The 18,797-nt window shown below is 31.1% G+C and overlaps 1 long non-coding RNA gene across 1 annotated transcript; it reads left to right on the plus strand.

Annotated features, from left to right (window-relative positions):
* Positions 1–130: 130 nt before the first annotated feature.
* Positions 131–9,639, plus strand: LOC146995402 (uncharacterized). The gene is made up of 2 exons (XR_015043026.1): positions 131–976; positions 8,225–9,639. It is a non-coding gene; the product is annotated as an uncharacterized LOC146995402 (long non-coding RNA).
* The last annotated feature ends 9,158 nt before the right edge of the window (positions 9,640–18,797 follow it).

Raw genomic sequence — 18,797 nt, forward strand, 5'->3', positions numbered from 1 at the left:
CTTAGCTTTTGATAGGGTATAACACAGGGGATTGTCTACAAACTTATCAAGTTGAACTTCCCAGATCATTGCATTAGACTGTTGGCAACAATTATTATTGATCATAATAACTACAACTACTTCTACTAAATAATAACTACTACTTTCCCTTCACGTATAGTTTCAGTTTGGTTTCGAATGGCTGAAATCAGAGTTTGAACAATTATGTACAGCCAAACCCCAAATGTTTACGGAAAAGTGTACTTTGCTGTGATTGGTTGGAGGGTTATCTTTTTCACGCCAAACTGGACCTGGCGCCAAATACGTAAATCTAGTAAAAATAGAAATCGTATTCCGCCATTTTCGTCGGTGAGTGTTTTTTCTGCACGTGCTAATTCTTAATTTGGTTTTGTTATTTGTATTATTTTTATTATGTCTTTGTCTAAGCAAACAGGAAAAATGAAAATACTTATAATCGGAGATTCGATGATAAAATATTTAAAAGAATATTTATTGCTGAATTTACTGGATTATGAAGTTCATTTTCATTGTTTTCCGGGTGCTACGATTGAAAGGTTGACACGCAAGATAACCTTGATAGACAATCAATTTGAGTTAGTTTTGGTTCACGTTGGTACCAATAACTCTTGTGACACTTTGGATAATATTTATCATAAATATGATTGTCTGTATAAGGTTATTGAGCGTTTAAACCCGAAGATCATTCTCTTTTCAGGTGTCCTCCCGCGTGAACGAAATTTATTCGAGAATGGTTTCAACCCGTACAGTTTAAAGAAGCTGAACAGAAAATTAGCTCGGATAAACACTAATCTCTTCGAAGCATTCAAAGGCCGAGAAGCTTTTTCTTTTTGCAGATCTGGTGAGTACTTGTCTGTCAAGAGACGGATTGCATCTGAACCGTAAGGGTAATGCACAGCTTGGGAGAATTTTTGTGAAGGACATAAAGAGCGTTTTGAGTGTGAAATCCCTTCCAAAGGTAAGTGCTATATCTTTTTCCTCTGTATCTGCTATTGAGTTTCCAGCTTTATCCACTGTTTCAGGAAAACATCCTTCTGTACCTATCACGATTTTGGATAATTATCCTCGTGCTTCTGTCATTTCAGATACTTCAAGTACTCACTCTAAACCTCTTTATTCAAGTGTTTTGAAACGGGTTTCTTCTGTTTGCAGCACTTTGGATAGTCATCCTGATACTTTAGGCTTATCAGATTCTAGTGTTTCAGTTTTGTGTGCTCCTTCAAGTGTTCCTTCGAAACCACTTTATTCAAGTGTTTTGAAACTTTCGCATGTCTGGACTACATTGGATAGTCGCCCTAATGCTTTAGCATTACCAGGTGTTTTGACTGATTTGGATAACCATCCCATTATTTCAGTATTGTTGGATTTTCCTGATGTTCTTTCTAAACCTCTTTATTCAGATGTTTTAAAATATGGTTCTACCAACACGTCTTTGGATAATCATCCCAGTGGTTTCTTGTTATCGGATTTTCCAGTTCTTGAGCCTATAGCCGACACTGTTTCGAGTATTCTTGACATCACTGCACCAGTTTCTCAGAATTCCAGTACTCCATCTGTTTCTCATTTTTCTGCTGATCCAAGTGTATCTGTTTCTCAGCTTTCTGGTTCTTTGTATCCTGTTACAGTTGCTTCTGAGCTTGCAATTAATTCCATTTCATCTGCTTTATCAGATTTTCTATTTCTTGAAAGTGCTGTTAACATTGGTCCAAATAATGTTGATGCCATTGCATGTGTTCCTCAATTTTCTGTTGCTTCTGTGCTCAATTCTGAATCTTCTGCTTTTCAGGTTCTCACCTATTCTAGTTCTCCTGTTTCAGACTCGGCTTCTTTCATCTCATCAGATCTTACAGTTGTTGATCTTCGATCTCTCGGCTGTTTTTCAACCATTTCATCGATTTCACTTTTTGAAGATGATAATGAATGTTCAAACTTTCAGTTTGGGGGTGCTAAGAGTCCAAATAAATCTGAAAATAACAATAAAATTGAACTCGTGAGTAATTATGATAAAGAAAATTGTGCTTCTAATGGAAAATCTAAGATTTGCCCTAAATGTAAGAAACCTTTTTCTTCTAAACAGTCCTTATCTAATCATAAACATAACTGTAAAGGTATTGTAGAAATGAAATATCCCAAAGTGTGTGAAGTTTGCATGAAGTCGTACTCCACTAGACAATCATTTTCCAATCATAAAAAATGTTGCAAAGCACCATCAGCTGAATGTATTCCAAAGGCATATATTTGTGACCGGTGTGAGAGAGATTGTAAAAGCCGCAGTAACCTTTTTCATCATAAAAAGATCTGTAGTATTAAAAATCCTACATCTAATAATTCTAAGCCATGTGTTATTTCTGATTGTAAGGAAATATTTTGTTCTGATAATGAATGTAATAAACATTTGGCTGAATATCATGATATGAGATGGCTATGCAAGAACTTACATTTTCATCAATAGGAGAATTTCAATTCTGGTTAGAATCGCATAGTAAGCAGACATTCAGTTCTTATAAAAAGTCTGCTGGAAGTAGATGTAGGAATGATAAAATTTTTCATTATTACTGTTGTCAATTTAATGTAATGCATAAAAAGAAAGTTCCTGTTTCCAGTAGAAAAAATCTAAAAGATACTTTACCTTCCAACTTTAAGTGTCCATCAAAAATTTTAGTTTGTGAAGAATCGCACCTTGTCACAGCCATATTTTATTCGAATCATAATCATGAATTGTCTTTTGAAAATAGCAGGTTCCACCAACTTAGTCAGAGTTGCTGTAACAAAATTAAAGCTTATGCACAGTTAGGTGTATCCACGGATCAAATTCAAGAATTTATCAGAGATAGAAGTGGACTGCGGGATAATAGGGAGGGCATATATGATAAAGATGTCTTTGTAACACGAAGAGTGATAAACGCTTACAAAAAGCGGTTAGTATGTTCCTTTCCTGGTGATGATTCACTTTCAGTTGCCACAATAGTTGAAAAACTCAGGCAAGAATCATATGATCCAGTACTTATTTATAAACCACAAGGAAAGCCAACATTGTACGGTCCAAAAGGGCTTGATGAACTTTCTTCTACAAATAAGTCTTTTGCATTAGGATTGCAGACTAAACAGCATAAAGATATGATGATTAAAGGTTGCTCCAGGATTTTATGTATTGATTCTACTCACAAAACAAATCAATATGATTTTTATTTATTAAATTTAATCGTTCCTGATGAGTTTGGTAGTGGTTATCCTGTAGCGCATTTCATTACAAATCAGTTAGACCAGGATACAATGTATAATTTATTCCTTAGTATCAAATGTGTAATACCGGAACTTTATGTCAATTGTCTTATGACAGATGATGATAAGACTACCCATCCTGCATTTGATAAAGTGTTTGGTCCTTGTATTACACATTTGTTATGTAAATGGCATGTGCATCGTGCTTGGCAACGTAATTTGTGCCGAATGGTTTCTAATCAAAAACTTAAAGATGAAATCTATTTTAATATGGTAGTATTACTTGAAGAAACCAATTCTGCTCGATTCATAGTGATGATGGATAATTTCCTTCAGAAGTTTCGAACTATTGCACCATCTTTTATACAATATTTTGAAGAACATTACTATAGCCGTGCTATTCTTTGGTCAATGGCCCATAGAAACTTCCCTCATGCGTTCACAGATACCAATATGTATTGTGAATCGTTTCATAATAAATTAAAAACTACATATTTTAGACGAAAATTTAACAGGCATTTAGATAAATTAATTGAAGTACTTTTAAAAATTCAAGAGGATACATACATGGCTCACAGCTATAAAATTAAAACTAATTACAAGCAGAGTACTTGTCCACCAACATATAATAAGCGACATGATTCGAGAATAAAAATTTTAGATAGTGATGTAACAGGGGCTGGTTTTTTGTTGTGGATTGTAAAATCACAGACTTCTAATATTCAGTATACGGTTAAATGCTTATATGAGTTATGTCCTCAAACTGATCAGTTACTCTAAATGTATTAGCTTATCTTGCCTTAATTTGTGTAGTCATTTATATAATTGTAATTGTCCAGATTTCAGTCCATTATGTAAACACATTCATAAAGTACATTCAGTCAGACAAAGAGATCCATCCTTCTTCGTAACAGAGGGGATGTTTCCATAACCGGCACTTGGCGAAATTGCGGATTTGTTTACATCGGAAGTGAGCGTACGTGCGCCAGAATATGGTAACCCTGATAATTGTTGCAACCCACACAGGGAATTTTCCTGAAGGAGGAAAAGGGAAATTTTCTGTTTACTTTTCGAACATTACGGTAAGAGAAAATAAAGTTTGAAAGTCGCAAATCATTATTAGTTCATATTTTCGCAAAACGTTTATGGGGTTTATTTTTCGAACATTACGGTAAAAGAAAATAAAGTTTTTTATATTTTCGCAAAACGTTTATGGAGTTTTGGGAGTTCGAACATTACGGTAAGAGAAAATAAAGTTTGAAAGTCGCAAATCATTATTAGTTCATATTTTCGCAAAACGTTTATGGGGTTTATTTTTCGAACATTACGGTAAAAGAAAATAAAGTTTTTTATATTTTCGCAAAGCGTTTATGGGGTTTTGGGAGTTAAAAAATGAAGCAAATTATTATTATTAACATAACAAAAAGTTCCTTTTTTAAGTATTATATATGTTATAAATATTGCTATTGCCATGAAGACAAACTGGGCAAAGTTAAAATGAAACCAACAACAACAGCATTTAATTTATTATAGCTTTTTTTCTTACTTTTACTAGAATTCTAATGATAAAATGATCAGTGCATTTAAATACATATTAAATGAAAATATTAAAATAAATATGGAGATGCATTAAATATGATTTGGACTAATTTAATTATGTATTCTTACATATATAGCTATGCCCATTTAATTTTTCTCAATAAAAATAATTAAGCTATCCTTATTATTTTTATATATCTATACATTTTTTAACTCTGCACATAGCTACTCAGAAAGAAAGATATATGGGTAGGATATAAGAAGATAAAAATTATTAATCTTCCCTTCAAAGTCAAATGGATATAGCTGTAGTATATGATTTCAAAAAAAGTAAATCATTAGAATATTAAGCTGAAAATATAAGTCTGAAGGAAAGAGATTTTTCTTAAATTCAAACTGTGCACAAAACATTTCAGATGCATTCAAACTCTGAACTGGAACATGCTAATTTATTGTTGTGGAACTAATATGAAAATAATATTGTTGACAGTATAGTAGTGTACCACCAAAGAATTTATGCTGGGAGAAGAAGCAAAGCTTCGATGACACCACAAAGCCAAATGATAACTGGCTTAATTTTTACTCTTTTTATGCATAAAATGTCATAGTTGTTAGTATCTCATTAAAATGTATTTTCTAATAATATAATGATTTGCAAATGATGGAAATTTACCTGTCATTAAAACATTTTGTTCTAAACATGCTTCAGCTTATCAAAGAAGTTAAAGCTATTCCAACCTATCCCCCATATTAAAGTTTTTTTGATTAAATCAGGTTCATGTCTAATGCATCAAAAATATAAATAAACCTTCTTTAGTATTTGTCAAACATCAGTTCTCATGGCCTTAAATTGGATGCAAGATTTATTTCACAAAGTTATGTTTTCACTTATGGGGCAAAACTTTTAAATTTGTTATTTGAATCTGTTACATTAGTTTTTATTTTAAAGAATATATTGTATGTCATATGGCCATGAAGGCAACCTGGTTAAAGTAGAAATGAAATCAAACTTTCTAATTAATGTGATTTGAAGCCATTGTGTTATACTTCGAGGAATATGTTATATGGTAAATAGGTGTGCTCATGTTTTTCCTGGAAAGGGCATAACATTTTTTTACAGAAATAAGTTACCAACCTAAATCTATTGTCATGGCAATTAAATTTTTCTGAAAGAGCAGGATTATTTATAAGCCAAGTGCTAAATCTTTGTATTGTTACCCTGATCATGAAATTTTAAATGGTGATTTAATTTCTTTTTTCAGGTTGAACTGCCCTTCAATGAAAGCTTTTGCTCGATGTGTGGCCTGTAATAGCAATAAATGGGACTTTTGTGAACTGAAATCTGTTAGGCTTTCCAAAATCCAGAAAGATAAAGTTTAACTTTTTATTTAAGCCTAATGTTCTTAAAATATATTAGAATATCCATAGGTGACATTTGATTATTGTTTAATAAAGACACCATAACAAAATAAGCTGATTGAATCACCAAATTTGTAACTTGTAACTTTTAAATATATCCAGACTGTCTGCTTTAATAAGGAAGTAACATACAGTGCGTATATAGTAGTGTTTTGATTTTCATTTATCATTTTATTCTGTTTTAAGTATGAGTTCAGCAATGCTCCAACATAAGGTATTCCAATTTATATGAGCTTTAAGTCGTACAGCTCCTTATTTTATTTTGCATATTTATACTTCTTGTTTTGAAATTGTCAATAATTCATAAAATGCTGATGAGCTAAACATTACTATGCCTATATATAAGAATTAGCTTTAATGAAATAAGAAGCAACAAAGTATATGCTAATTGCCCTAAAACTCCATACCCTTCTTCAAAACAGTACTTCAGTTATAACTGTGTTAACAAACGATGCAGTTGTTCAACATTTTTATACACTGTGCTGTTACTTTCATACTTTGGTTCAGGAAAGTAAATGGGATTTGATATTCTATATTTCTTCTTTTTTCCCCACATTATAATTATGAATCGAGTTATCAGAAAAGAATAATTAATTTTATGAAACCATTAGCATCAGAATAACTCCATTTCTTGCACATGTACTTTTTGTTTCCAATGGTGGATGCTTGCCTTTTCCGGAATTGGCCACTCCTAAAATCAGATATGGTGATCTATTATGGAGGCACCTAATAGGCAGGCCACCTTTGCCTCCTATGAAGGGACAGATAATTTACATCCATGCCTTGTTCATTATTCGAACCCGGGTCCCTCAGTATTGTACTCAGGCTTCCCTAATCACTATACCATCCGGGCAGCTACGACTTTATTTTAATATGCTATTTTGTATTGATATGTAATATGAAAAATACATTTTTATTATGTATTTTTTAAAACAAGTGCTTTTTAGTCATTGGTTCTATTTAACTAGAATTCACATGTATTGTTTTATATGCAAAATAAATACGACCCAGACTGATTGGAATCTGACTTCAGAGCTTTCGCTCGTTGCATCTGTCACATAGCTTCAGAGCTATAACTGTGTTATATTTAATTTTTAGTACTTAAATATTAATTTGTTAAAGTTAAAAAGTAATAAGGCTGAAGAATGTCTGTGATATATTTCTTAACAATAATGTGCAGTAGTCCCTCTTTAAAAATGGTTTTGATTATCTGCAGACAATAAAAATTGAGAAAGTTATGAAAATTAGATTATTTTGTTGAATTCAAATTGGCCAAATGATAAAGATATACTTGCATATAAATCACTTCTGCATATGATTGAAGCTTTACAATATGTGCTTATTAACTTCAGTTGTCTATAGTATTATTATTATGACAGTTTAACACTTGATATTTGCAGCACATTACCTCAGATTAGAACTATAGGATAAAATGTAGTTGAAAACTTTGGGAGGTTATAAATGAAATAAATGCAGAAGAAATTAACTCAAGCCATTACTATTGTGAATGAATAACAGAGCAGTTAGAAAATTTATTATAATTCAGAATTAATGTTTAGTACTGGCAAAGAGAAAGTGAATAGTGTATTAAGTCAGATAGTTTTCACAATAGAAATATTAACTTAAATAAAAAGAACAAAACTATAAATTTTCCCTCATTAATTATTAATATTTTTATTATGTTTCATTATTAAACATGTTTATTACTTGTGTATCCTGCCAAATAGACTGGCTGCATGGAAGTTTTCATAATTTTCTCTATGTGTGACATGAATTTATGCATCCAAAATGCTAACCTTTGTATGCAACACTCACTCATTTCTAATGCTTTAAAGTCCTAATACTCGTTTAATTTAGCATTTGCAGTATCAGCGTTGTTACACTATGAGTATTACTAATATTTTAATTCAGGGCTGCTTTTTATTTACTTTCATATTTATTTTATTCAAATAAATTAACTAAAATATAAAATTTATTGTGAATCGATTTTGTAATTATTTATGTTTATAATTTTTATCCCTTCCAGCTGATTAGGTGTGCAGAAGCAGCAGACTTGTAAATGTGAAGGAGCTATTTGCTTAGTTATGCAGTAGAATTCACCACCCTGCGGCAAGCTTCATTAAAGCTGTGAACAGCCAAGCTAACCATCTTCAGGGAAAGTGGCTGCATCAAGCAAACCCAGTGACATTCCAAAGAGGAATATCAGTCAAAATAAAAACTTAATACCTAAATCTCGGAAAATCAGACAATTAAACCACAAATCTTGTGACCAATTTTTCAGTTGCTGTGCTTAGTGCGATAAAGTTATATGGCAATAAACTGAAAAGCTATGGCAGGTATTCTATTGTACCCTTTAATGAAATCAATTTAAAGCAAGCTTATCATATGATAAGCAAAATGATTGTATCATTGGATATAAAGACTATGGTAATGATTGCATTGCTGGGTATGCAGGCTATGGTTCTACAATGAGCCAAATGTATTATCTCAGTATGCTGTGACTATTAAAATTATAACTTATGTATTATTACTTCATATTGGTCATTATGTTCCAAAATAGATGCTCTTTTTATATAGAACTATATAAATGTAGAAAATCTGAGAAGTTAATTTTATATGTAAAGCCTTCGTGCAAAATTAATAGCATCTTGTTAATTTCATATATGTTTTGTGAAAGTAATTGCTGCTGAATCTAGAATTAATGCATTATCTCAGATTTGAGACAAAATTTGTCAAATTAGAAGATAGTGAAATAGATAAATAGGAAATGAAACATGAAATTTATATATTTAATATTGAAATAAATATCTCAGTAAAGTGGCTGTATGTAAAGTATAATGGTACAATTTTTATAATTTTTTACTAAAATGCTAAAATTATGTGCTATGAAAATTTTATTTTCATTAATATTTATAATTTTTCCCTCGCAAATTTTTATTCAAGGTGTCTATGTTTTAGCTATTTTAGATTTTTCTGTTTTAATGTTAAAAATATCTTCTTTATCAGCATTACATTAAAATATATCTCATAATCATTTGAAAACGAAGGAAATTTCATTCTTTTCAATAGTTTAAGAATATTTTCATAAAACATAATTATAGAAAAAATGAACTGATACATTTATAGTTATATATATGTTAAGAAAATTTTTTAGAAGGATCCTTTTTTCCACACCAGAAACATTTCATGAGCTGTAATATGTAATATTAGTTGGCCTAATATGTAAAAGGAATGTTTAATCAAATTATTTTTATTATGCTTTTATAAATATCACTATAATTTTAAGAGTTATTGAATTTAAAAGTGAAAGAAAAAGCTACAGTTATTTCAAGACTCTTTAATAAAACAATTCTTTATTCTTGTATTCTCGTATGAAAATTTTCTGTATATTTAACATAAAATTGTATGCATGTAAATAAATTTTTTAATTTATTATTATCATTCTGTTAGCTTCAATTTTTATTCTCAATAAATTTGATACATATATTTAATATTCAGCTAAGTTTTATTAACCATGACTGATAAGCATTTTAAATTTCATCCTGTCAAAAAATTTAAAATTCCCTTTTTTTCTTGTAATTTTTTCATACACCTCTCATTTTCTGTTTAATTGTAAATATTGCATACTTATAATTTTATAAAGCATAACTTCCCTTCCCTGAAAAAGCACACAGATTCATTCTTAATTTAAAATTCAATTACAAGTCCAATGTGAAAATGAATTAGCCAATGGAACAAAATAACACATATGTCTTTAATAGAGGACAACATATCAATAATTCCCTTAGTTTCATTTATCCCATTAGCTTTTTTACCTATTAAAAAAATTCTGATTCCCTCCCCCCATGAGTGTAAAGTCATAAATACCACTAATGCACACATTTACATATACACATTTGATGCCCCTTAATGTAGTATAAGTAATGTTACTCTTCATTGATAATGTTTATTTTTATTTTAACTTTGCTTGTATCATTCACTTTTAAAATAAGCACAAATTTCTATTCTGTTTTTTTTTTTTTTTTTTTTTTGGTTATCAGTATTTATTTCAAGATTCACACATCTGCAATTTCCAGCTTCATTTATTAAAATATATTATGCATTTTACTCATTATTTACATTATTTATACATTATTACTGGTATTAATCTTATTATCTTTTATGGATTGTAAACGGACTCTGGATGAAGGAAATTTCCATTATTAAATATTTTCTATTAGCTTAAATAAAACATAAATACACACACACAGAATGTTTGAAATAGGTTTTTATGCTTAGTATAATGACTGATCTAAGGATGGAAAAATTGTACAAATAAAACATGTAATTTTGTAAAATCATTTCATTTGTCAAAGTAAGAAATAGGGCAAATATGCAAAATTCTATCTGCAGTGCCAGACTTAATTATCGATGCTCAGGATGGAAATCTCACTTGGTCACCCTATATTGGAATGATCACCATACAAAATGTCAACACAAATATAAAATTAACATTTATTTAATTAAAATTAAATATTTGAATTGATTTGAAAAGCAAGTCTTAAGATTAAGGGGAAAAATTACATTTAGAAAACAAATTTATATTTAAAAATGCTTATTAATCAGCTATTTTTGATGATTTAAAAAATATTGTTAACTTTTCTAAAAATAAAAAGGCTATAAATGTTTTTAGTGAATTTTGGCTATAAATGTTTTTAGTGAATTTAAATAAAAAGTTTGTTTATAGTTTTGTCAAAAATTAATTAACATGTTTAGCTACCGTATTTTCAATGCACAAAGACTGACAAGCCATTAAATCTTGGCACATTGTTGATCGAAGATAGTTTTTAATCTACTTCAACTTCGAAAAGCTTCTCTAGCATGGAGCAATTGAAACATACACTGTCCAAAAAAAATCTTGAGTGCCAAATATGAGTTAGGGATTGATTCTCCCAATACAGACCACATTTTAGCTTCGTTTTTTTTTTTTTTTTTTTTTTTTTAATATATACTTAAAAACTTAAGGTTCTTCGGAGGCCTCTCCTCTTAATCAGTGGCCTGGCTGTTCTGCTCCCCCTTTTACTCTTCTGCCTAGCCAGAATATGAAAAAGGTGCAATACCCTAGCCAAATTTTCCATTGCTAGCAGTACTTATTTCTAATTACACCACGGAGGCATGCGGTAATAAAGGAGAAATTTCCTTGCATTCTCCCCCACTTCAAGGGCGACAAGGAAGGTAAGGATCAGTCGCTAAATCCTGATAGTGACATATTATAGGCTACCACATTTTACTTCAGGCGCCAATAGGCAGGAAAAATATACGTTTGCCTCGGCGAGTTTTGAACTCCTAACCTCATGATTTCTAGGCGGGCGGGCTTCCGATTATACCGTTAAGGACCGCTTTAAAGAGCAAAAAATACCTATAACTCTTCCTATTAGTAAGGATTAGTTTTTTTCCGACTTGTTTTCCAGTAAATTAGATTAATATGACGCCATGTTTTATAGTTTTATTATATAATATTCAATTTGTTTTTCGTTATGACATAAATAGAAATAACTTTGCTTTGTTAAGTTTCCCAATTTATAGGTAACCTCTCGTGCATCGGCAAAGTACAATCCATCTCTCTGTTATATACAGTTAAAAGTCGTTAATCCGGACTCGTTGGGACTTCGGCGATTCCGGATTATAGATCATCAGCTTAAATCTGGTAAGATAGCATGCAGAAATTATAAAATTAAAAATATGAAACCGTAATTTATGAAATAAAGAACAATTCCCATCTAAAGGATGTCAAAATTTACAAAAAAAAAAAAAAAAAAAAAGCTTAATAATTATCTGTTTACTTTATTAAACATTTCTTTCAATGTAAGTTGCTTCGTTTCATGTGATAATACTTTCTCTTTAATTCTATTAAACAGACATAATTCCTTGTTTAGTTACAAAGTTCCGCTGTTCAAGTCCTATAATTGCTGTGTCGAGAATACCGACTAATTTGTCAATCGAAATTTATTCGTTTTCAATAACCTTTGTGTCACTTTCTTCACTATCGGAAGCGAATTATAATGACAAGGAATTTGATTTAAATCATATCAAAGACGGAGTACATCAAGATGAAATACTACATTTAGTAAGGAATTATAATCCAAATAAAATAAAAACATCTGCCCTGAAGATAAGGTTATTGCTGACAGATCAACTTCCAATTCATTGCGCGCCGTGGCGTTCCCCCCGCCGCAGAACAGCGTGAAATTGATAAACAGATTTCAGAATGGTTAGATAAACAAATGATTAGGCCTTTATACATTTTTTGCAGCAATTCCACTTTTTGTTTAATGGACTTCTAAACATACTTTTGCTTTGTAGATCCTTTACATATTAGTAAATATATATCGGAAATTCTATTTGACATAATCGAAAGTTCAAGCTTACTTTTATAAAATTGTTCCAACAGTCTGCAAAAAATAATAAGCCGGATCCAATTCGAAGATTAAGGAGCAACACAATCTGCTACATTAACTGAATTATATAATTTTAGCTTAGCTTATACCGTCCATTAGACATTAAACGCGCATGCGTAAACGTACTATGCGCCTGCGCACACGCATCTTCGCAGCCATAAAGGTCTTACGCGCATGCGCAGAAAGTAGATAGGGTGGGGCAAGGGGGGACATCTGTCCCCGGCCGCAGCATCCAGGGGTCGCTAAATGGATGCTACGGAATTTTTTAATGAATTTTTTTCCATTCTTGGCACATAGAAAGGGGCGTAAATTCTTCAGTTATCCCCGGGCGCTAGAAACTCTAGCTACGCCCTTGCCCTTAAGGGTAAGAATGTAGAGTGTCAAATGGTAAAGATCAACCCAAACACCTGGCATGTAGGAGGACGGGTCGCATGTTATGGAACATGTGTATATATGCTTATGCCAAAACTAAAATGCACAGACATACATGCAGTTGTGGTTCCAACAGGAGTATCTAGAATAAATGTATATTATGCAGCTCACCTTGCCTTTCCTTAACTTCATCTGCAATGTGCCCAGTTATTACGAAGATAATCTGCGATGTAAGATATTTTTTTTGCAGTGGTTCTTAATGACACCTTCATAATGGTACCCAGATATAAAGGTGAACACACCTTTACAAAGGTGTTCGCTGTTCAAAAAAATGAAATTCTTTATAAGGGTTCCTTGGCATAAAGGCGTAAGTTCCTTACAAAAAATCAATCTCTTATTTTTTTTAAAATGCAACCTCTAATAAGGATACGGACACTTGAAGCCAGGGTTCTTTATGCGAATGTGTTTTTCATTTGCATTACAGATTAATTAATGACACAAGATGGAATTAATTTTCCGCACCTTTATGAAAAACATCTTTCTACGAAAGCGCCCGTTACACATTTCTGCAGAGGGTGCAAAGTCCAGTGGAGTGAATTTGCATAAAGGTGCTGAAGATTTATTTGATCCCCTGCTTAATTAATCAGCAATGAAAAAAAAATTAACTTACATAAGGATGCACTTTTATGAAGGGTGCTTTTCTGAAAATGATACTTATCAGGGTTCAAACGGCCGCCGATTTGCACATGGGTGCAAATATCTTTATGATGCAGGTCCGTTCCTAGTGAGAGTGAAGCGCATAAACGTACGCTGGCTTCGAAAATCATGGGCGGCCGGACCTTTGCGATACCACACCTAAATATTGAATAGATAATAAATACAGCAAAAGTATTCAATTGTTTTGGGGGAAATATACAGAGCATGTCAACGTTGATGCTTTCAATGCAATAAATTGTATTTTCTTAGTGATTTAACAATTTAAATTTTTGTTATTTAAAACGATTTAATAGAGCAGTTTTAAATACGCAGATAATTCATTCACTGCAAAGCATTTTATTTTATTTTATTTTATTTTGTCTGCGTGTGCTTTTGGGACAAATAATCCGATAATTACCAATAAGAAAGGAGGTATAAAACAAGATAATTTAAATAGAATGAAAAAAGTACATAGCCCATTAGTAGGCAAAATGTATAAGATTGCTGAGACATAAGTTAGAATATCAGCGAACGCGCTGAACGAGCTTTTATGGTCTTCCTTATGTATAAAGTAAATATAAACCAGTTTTTCTTAGTAAGTCCTCCACAAATGGGATGGTATTCCTTCCCTAGGCATGTGTATGGAAGGCATCCCTTCCCTAGGCATGTGTATGGAAGGCATCCCTTCCCTAGGCATGTTTATGGAAGGCATCCCTTCCCATACACAGATAACTTCTTTATGCTTTGCTGTACAAAATTAAACAAACAATATATGAAATACTAATTATAATGATAAAAATTTAATGCAATTCAAAGATCATATACATCGTCGCCAGCAAGCCGAAATCACGAATTAACAACATCCCTTTCTGATGGAAATAATTTTATTGACATAAACTTTATTTTGCAAAAATCGATGTTCTATACTGTATTTCTAATATGCTTACCAAAAACTTCAATCAGTTTTAATTTTTCATCATAATGCAAAACCGAAAAATTAAAGAAAAATAATTCAATATTAATTTGAATCAAGAATTCAATATTATATAATTAAAGTGTATCACCGTTATCTTCGGACGGGAATGCAAAAATATTGGTCAATTTTTTTCCTGGTTCTTTTACATCATTTAATAGTTTAGATTCATTGCTTAAATTTTTAAAAGGATAGTTATTGATGGGCGTAGCCAGCTAAAATTACGGGGGTTGCCCGTTATGATGCTTATGGCTATACTGTTCTACTACTCCTTACAGCATCTTCAAGTATATAGGTAATTATTACGTGACGAATATATTATATTAATGGCAGTTATCTTAATATTATTAATAATGATATTATAAATTGTATTAATAATATCATTATGTAACATAATTATGGATATATTCCATTTAATTATCGTATTCATAATTATTACCTCACAGACATATTAATTTGCGTAACTAATTATTTTTCTTTTTCACCTTAACCGCTTTAACCTTTGTTAGAGCAATTTTAAAAACGAAATATAAATAACAAAAATAGAATAATGCTAGTAAAAGTACTTCTAGTATTTTACTTTCATTTCTGATGGTCACACTCACATACAAACAAAGAAATATTTAAAAAAAATTGAAATTCATCTTACTGTGGTTTCATAATACAACTATACATATAATTACATAATATTGAATGATCTAAAATTCACTTCGAAAACAAGTTTTTCTAAGCGAAGGTGTCGAAAGACATTTACTCAAGTATTTTGTAAATTTTACTACATAAATTGCTTTTCACTCGAAATTTATAAGGAATCTAGTATTAGCGAAAATGTTTCATTCAGAATGAGTTCTTTGGTACTCTACTTATATTCAAATAAGAAATAAATCCCATCACTTCACGGAACTACAATTTTGGCCTAACTTAATTTGCCAGTTTGGCATTATCATTCTTACTTGAGTAAAAGACAAAACACCTTCACATTTATTAATTATTGTTCATTGAACGGGAGTTGAATGTCAACTAATTGAAAAGTCAACTAATTTCCGATCAATAGCGATAATTACTTGTTTTTAATTTTTAATTTCTTTTTCAAAGTTTGAAATTTTATTCTTCATGATTTAAATTCAAGTACCCGTAAAAATTTTTTTATCATAAATTACATTCAAGTTACTTTAAAACACAATTTTCGGAATTAAACTTCCTACATATGGGTTTCCTCTTTTTTATTTATTTATATTAGGAGATAATATAACCAATATTTCTTTAGTAAATTAATTATATAATAAATATATTGAATTAAATACATAAAAGTTGTAAATGCACTTTTTATTTTGGACATAAAGTTAAATTGCAAATAAAAATAAAAGAAGGCAAACATTTTTCTGGCCTTTTATTTTGTTTCGGGAGTTAAAATATTCCCGAATTCCATTTTCCGTGGCTGTAAACTGATAAATATATCAATAAATTTGTCAAATGATATCTTCTTTGGTATAATGAATACGTATTCATGCCAAAGAATTTATGCGCTCTTCCGTCATAGTAGTTCTATTATAATTTTCTAACGTTTACAAAGCACTTGCGGAAAGTTCACAGTCACAAGATGTTATCGGCAGTCTAGCGTCTATGTGCAAAAGCACATCAATATTTGGGGAGGAGATTTTATTCGAAACTTTTAAAGCCAAAACTTGTGTGTCTGGGAGCTAGATACACATAAGCATCTAGTTTTGGTTGAGCACACAATGGACGCTTTTTATGTTCTAGTCAGTATCCTAAGTGATTTACAATTTTTCTCTTACCAATCTTCATTTAAGCGATTGATTGGAATTTATTATTTGAATATAAATTTAAATTATTTTATCTGTATTATTTTATCTTTGTGAAATTCGAATGCATTAAATACAGCGTGTTATGGTCTTCTAAAGAAGATGGTCACGATAAGAGGAATTCATGTATTTAATTTGTTTTTAAAACTGAAAAATGGAACATATATTTTTCTCTTGATTAATAGTATTCGAATATGTTGATATATAGCTTGAAGAAATAATAATATCTTACAAAAAATGAGTTTCTTTTATTAATTTACTTTTATGTCACTGGGATTATCATTTAAGTCTAAAATTATTTTTAAGCTTTTATTTTAATTCTGAATTTATTAGTTTATGGATTAGGAATTTATGAAAGCTTCAATAACACTTTAGATATACTCGATCACATTTAAAACTTTTTCATAAGTCAAATTATATACTCTGTCTTTTTAATGTGCCGCACAAGTTAACTTATTTGTTACCGCTGATTCCTAAGTGTAAAAGAGTTAGAAAGAGGGCTTTTTAACTTTTTCTCCCGTCAATGATTCTCATATTTCTTAGAATTTTTAATAGAGCATAAGAAATTAAACAATTCACTTCTTGGATATAGGAGCAAGGATCACGTTATAGCATACGGATAAATAGAAAACATTTCCCTTTTACAGCTCTATAAAATCGGTGAAGTTGAGACATTATTAGTCAATTTTAATCAAGTCATTCCTTTGCGATTAGTATTGCTCTTCGATGAAAAACTTGGAATATGAATTCAATTTAGAAGTCAAACAACAAAATCAACGTTATATTTTCAAATTTTCACAGGACTATTTTTGATGGTTTTACCGAACCACCATCCTCAGCTGCAGAAGCGCAAATGGTTCGGTAAAATCATTGAAACTAGTCCTGTGAAAATTTGAAAATATAACGCTGATTTTTGTTGTTTGACTTCTAAATTAATATTTGCTCGGCGTGTTATAGCATCTTAACTTCGAATATGAATTAAAGTAATAAATAAAAAAATTATCCCTCAGCCCCCTCAGTCTTCGCCAACATCAACCCCTCAGTCCAACCGTATGAAACAATCTTTGGTGTTCTGGAACCGTAAGGCTCGTGATTTTATAACTGCCCCGTGGCCGAGACTGCCAAGGTACAGATCCTTATACATAAGGAAAACCATAAAAGCTCGTTTGCTGGTATTCTAACCTATTTTGTTGAACTATCATTGTTCAGCACTCTTATACATTTGGCCCATTAATGGGGTATTTTTCTATTCTATTTAAATTCTTTTGTTTTTTTACTTCCTTTTAATTTGTAATTGGCTGATTATTTGTCGCAAACATAGACTCACACAAAGTAAATAAATAAATAAATCTGAAGGCTTTCAGATTTTACGTTACTATCAAAGGGCGTTTTTTGAACGTTTTGTGCGTTACATTTATTTATTAAACATTATGTTCTTCACATTTAAACCGTAAAATTCAATTGAACAGCAGTATTAAAAATAAATTAAAATTATCTTTAGAATTTTCAGTACATAGTCTCGCACGCTGGAGATAAACAATTTTTTTTTTCGTACACTGTTGCCATTGCTTGCTTTGAAATGGTTGTGTTTGTTATCCAAAAATTTGTTAAAGTTTTACAAAACATGAAATAGATAATAAAACAAATTCCAAACTCCGAATTTGGGCCTCCAGATGTCCATATTCGAATGAAGGACTACATTATTCAAAATTTGATGTCTCTAGGTACTGTTGTTTTTCACATTGCGAGAAACATACATACATTCATGCAGATTCTTCATTATTTAATTTCACCAGCGGCTGAGCGGTAAAGTCGCTGAACACTGGTAGTTCGGTCCGAGGTTTGAAGCCCGCGAACGGGCTGGCTGCATAGGCGTGTTCTTGGTTTCCCCCATGTTGTAACGTGTATATGAGCCAGTTTCTCTTAGAAAGTCCTCCACGAAGGCATTCCTTCCCCAGGGGCGTAGCTAGAGGGGGCAAAGAGGGCATCTGTCCCCTGGCGCAGAATCCAAGTGGCGCCATGATAAGAATACTTTTATTAAGAAATTTGAGCTTGATGTATTTCATAATTTCATTTATATTTGGTCGTAAAAATGACGATGCTACTCTCATATCATCTCTACATTTAACATTATTGATCTTTTTTCCGTTTTTATGTTGGTTAATACGGAATATCCGAATTAACCCAAATAAGATGTAGAAAACTGTAATAATATTTTTAGAGCATTTTTGGCCATCATGGGATAATCGCATCTAATGTTAATGCAAAATGAATTAATTGATTCTTTCGAATATTTTA

This window comes from Stegodyphus dumicola, chromosome 9, assembly GCF_044657685.1.
Source record: "Stegodyphus dumicola isolate Sdum_Otavi_A_Nest chromosome 9, ASM4465768v1".
Classification (NCBI taxonomy): domain Eukaryota; kingdom Metazoa; phylum Arthropoda; class Arachnida; order Araneae; family Eresidae; genus Stegodyphus; species Stegodyphus dumicola.